Source organism: Octopus bimaculoides, chromosome 22 (genome assembly GCF_046866305.1).
Source record: "Octopus bimaculoides isolate indiv1 chromosome 22, ASM4686630v1, whole genome shotgun sequence".
Taxonomy (NCBI): domain Eukaryota; kingdom Metazoa; phylum Mollusca; class Cephalopoda; order Octopoda; family Octopodidae; genus Octopus; species Octopus bimaculoides.
Genome location: NC_142949.1, coordinates 27,398,927 through 27,403,926, shown reverse-complemented (window position 1 = coordinate 27,403,926; position 5,000 = coordinate 27,398,927).

Here is a 5,000-nt window from a genome sequence, read left to right as displayed (position 1 = left end):
TATCAACATAAAACATGTTATACACAGTTTTCAAGAAATACGTTTATGCATGTGCGCGTGTAAGCACATAAGCCTGTGTGCATGCATGCTTGTAGGGATATGAGTATACGTCTCTATGTCTTTGTATATGTGTATGTATGTATGTATATATATATATATGTGTGTGTGTATATATATATATGAATATATATATATATATATATATATATATATATATATATATATATATATATATATATATATACTATATATGTATGTATATACACACGCACATACACACACACACTGACAAACACGCATACATACACACCAGCTCACACATGCACACACTTTCTCTTTCTCTCTCTCTCTCTCTCACACACACACGCACACACAGATAAGCAGAGAAGCAGACAAACAGGTAAACATACAGACGCATAGATATCTACTAATGCGCACATATTCCTTCATACAAACTTATGTAAATTGTGTATAAATATGTACATATATATATATATATATATGTGTGTGTGTGTGTTGTGTGTGTGTGTGTGTGTGTGTGTGTGTGTGTGTGTGTGTGTGTGTGTGTGTGGAGAGAGAGAGAGAGAGGGGAGAGAGAGAGAGAGAGGGAGAGAGAGAGAGAGAGGGAGGGAGAGAGAGAGAGGGAGAGAGAGAGAGAGGGAGAGAGAGAGAGAGAGGGAGAGAGAGAGAGAGAGGGAGAGAGAGAGAGAGTATCTGATACATATATCGATAGATGGATATATGTAATTAGTGTTCAGTACACTTCATTAATAATTAAAATTACAAGCAATTAATTGTCTAAATTCATTGAATCAATTAGAGTTATGATTTGTAATGTATTTGTAATTTGTATTTTAATGAATTTGTCAAGTCATTGAATCATAATGAGTGTTGCTGAGATAATAGACGGCGCTGGTGGTTATTCTTGCTCCGGTTTGGCGCTGGTGGCGGCGGCGGTGGTGGTGGTGGTGGTGGTGGTGGTGGTAATAGTAGTTGTGGTAGTGATGGTGTTGATGGTGGGCGTCTCAATGTTTTACAATTTTATGCCATTTCGATTCATCCCGTGTATTCCAGAGTTCAGATATTACCGAGGTAAACTTCGCTTTTTATTTTCGCCACGAAAAATGACTGAAGCAAGAAAATGAGTCTGTCTGTTCACGTTTATCTCTGATTCATTTATCACTGATTTTTCAACTCTGATCCGTATTATACTCAACACAAATTGCTCCGTGATACACATGGGTCGAGAATCAGTCAAAGATTTTGCTTGGAACCAAAAGTGCCCCCAGCAACCGTCCACAATGCTTATGAAAAATTGGGGGCCTCAGAGCGAACCTATGCCGCCCATCTTCGTTTTCTATTATTTGTTTACCATTGATTTATTTAACGCAATTTTTTTAAAGCAATCACTGAACAAATAGGAATCCATGTACTGGTAATATACTCGGGAGATAAGAATGGTTGTTGTGTAAGAATTTCGCTTCGAACAGTGTAGTTTTCAGTTCGGTCACTCTGTGTAACATCTTGTAGAAATGTCTTCTGCTATATAGACACGAGCCATGTAAGTGAAATTTCCACACAATCACATACGCACACACACACATACATACATACATACATACATACAAGCATATTAGGTTGGTGCATAATTATTGCGTCTTTTTTTTTCAACAAAATTTATTCAACAAAAACAATAACAATATTTAACAAAAAAATGACCATCTGACTGTCTGCCAAGCGAATTGGAAGCAATAATTGAAGTAAATAGTGAATATGCTCCGGAATACTCATTTAAAGATGTTTTTGTTACATGTTGTCCTTGTTTTGTTGAATAAAATTTGTTGAAAAAAAAGCCGCAGCAAATTTAAACGATGCTTTATTCTGAAAGGATCTTCTGAAAGAAGTGCCTGACGGATCTAAACCCGCCACGCCGCCAGGAATAGGGGAAATGTTTGAAGGGATACATTGTCAGAGCATTCTTTCATCTACATTATATCTAATAAAGAAAGCTGGTTATTATTTAATTCTACACCATCTAGAAAATTCTTATAATTTCCAATTTTGATATACTGCTGGGATGAGCATATCTGTCATATATATATATGTCATAACCTTATCCATCTATTGTTTTCATAATCGGTCATAATGTCTTACGTTTAAGATGATTCCCATGCTTTCCCTGATGAGAAGGTTACAATTTTAATATCAAAGATCCCTATGGATCACACAGGTTGTAATCCTTTGAAACATATGTAGGAATAAAGTATGCAATTATAACATGAGTTTTCTCCAATCCTTAAATTCTTATATATATATATATATAATGCATGTATTTATGTATGTATGTATCTGCATAGCGGATATGCACAACTCAACAGTTTTGTGCAGAAGACCGCTCGAAGGGGTGACATGAATTAAGCTTGATCATGGACCCAGTTCTTATTGGAAGTGAGTCAAACTTTAGAAGTATTCTGCAAACTGTGGAATTGTGTTCTACCATAAACAGAATAGCAGCAAATAGCAGTAGAATCTCTGCGAATAATCTCTCGTCACACACACTTCTTTCTCCTCGCTCCACCCCCTAAACAACTCCCCTACACTCCCACTGAAACACAAATTACCCACCCATCCACCTACTGCCCACCCTCAGCTTCCCTCCCACTCAACAAATCAAAGGTCAACTTAGATCTAAGGGAACAAATCTTAAAAACAGCCGAGTATCTTCAAGATTATCTCAAGTTATTTACATCATTGTAGTAGTAGTAGTAGTAGTAGTAGTAGTAGTAGTAGTAGTAGTAGTAGTAATGGGTGGTGGTGGTAGTGGTGGTGGTATTGGTTATTGTAGTATTGGTAATTATAGTAGTGGGTGGTAATAGTGGCGGCGGACGTAGTGAAGTTGGTAGTAGTAGTAGTAGTAGTAGTAGTAGTAGTAGTAGTAGTAGTAGTAGTAGTAGTAGTGGTAACAGCAGCAGTAGTAGTAGTAGTAGTAGTAGTAGTAGTAGTAGTAGTAGTAGCAGCAGCAGCAGAGAATGATAGGGCTATTTTTAAAATTGTGTATCATTATTATGAATATGATATCTTTGAAAAGTGACTAACGCTGAAATGCGAACCATCCAGCAATCTTCAGACATTAAAAGATAAAATCCATCTATCTATCTATCTATCTATCTATCTATCTATCTATCTATCTATCTATCTATCTATCTATCTACCTACCTATCTATATATTTCTCACTATATGTGTGTGTGTATGTACGTGTATATATATGTATGTGTGTGTCTCTCTCTCTCTGTATGTATACGCGTATTATATATATATGCATACATATACACACATGTAAATGCTCACATAAATATATACATACACGCACATATATATAGACACATATCTTCGTATGTATGTATTTGTAACTACGCTGAATTGCATGTGTGTGTGTGTGTGTGTGTGTGTGTGTGTGTGTGTGTGTGTGTGTGTGTGTGTGTGTGTGTGTGTGTGTCTGTGTGTGTATTTGGTCAAATGACGAACGACAGAAAATTAGCTGAACCAGATATTCAAATAAAAGTAGAATCCAAAATAAAGAAAGAACTCAATACTGTGAATAAAGTATAGAATGTGTAAAAATAAATGTCAATGTTTGCGTTAGTACACACACACACACACATATATATATATATATATACGTGTGTGTGTGTGTGTGTATGCTCATATATATGCATGTACATATACATAGACACACACTTGCATACGCACACATGCACACACACACACACACATATATATATATGTATAAACATATATATATATATATATATATATATATATATATATATATATATATATATATATATATATATATATATTATATATATATACATATATATATATATATATATATATACATATATATATATATACATATATATATATATATATATATATATATATATATATATATATATATATATATATATATATATATATATATATATATATATATATATATGTATATATCGTTGCTATTATGCAAAATGTCGTAAGTCCAAAACGCTGCTTTTTCAGAAAACGAGAAAAACTGTTGTACTACACTTTGAAAATTTTTGATATCTTGGCATCTGACGCAGCTGGAGATACGATAGTTTGACCAAAAGAACCGGTTATTGCAACCAAAAATACATATTGAAAAAATAAAAAAACGCATTTGGCCAAATTTGGACATACGAGAGTTTAACATAATAGCAACGATATATGTTTACGAGCAAATGTTAGAAACAATGGTAATTAGTTATAAAGTTGTGCTAAACTTACTCTTGGACTGTGTATGTAAGTATAAACCTATATCTATCAATACATCAATGTGTCTATGTATGTGTGTGTGTGTGTGTGTGTGAATATTTCTGAATTGGCTCATTTACCAAATATGCTTTATATCAAAAACAACATAGATATCAAATTAAATGAAAGATTAGCATGATTAATTAAGCTATATAAGATGAGAGTGATTAACTAAATTATATTAGCTTAAAGTAATTAGTTATGTTTATATTGACACACACACACACGCACTCACACATACACACATACATGCACTCACACACACACACAGTCTGTGTTTGTGATTAGACACTTTTTGAAAATGTTATTGATTCAATTAGATTAAGCTAATGAAAGAAACAACGCAAAATACATCCAATCAGGAAAGTAGAGACAATATGAAAAGTGCGGAATTTTAGTTGGTATCAATGTCTTATGGAAAGAGACATTTCTCTGGATCAATCGGCAACGCAGTGTGTGTATATATATATATGCATGTATGTTTATATGTATGTATATATATATATATATATATATATATATATATATATATATATATATATTTCTCTGTTTTTCTTTCGTTGTTCGAAAAAAAGTTCGTTTACTGTTTTCGTCTTTATGTATCCGTTTCTCATTGCGTTTAACTTTTTTTGTGATGTCCTGTACCCATATATGCATGTATGTATAC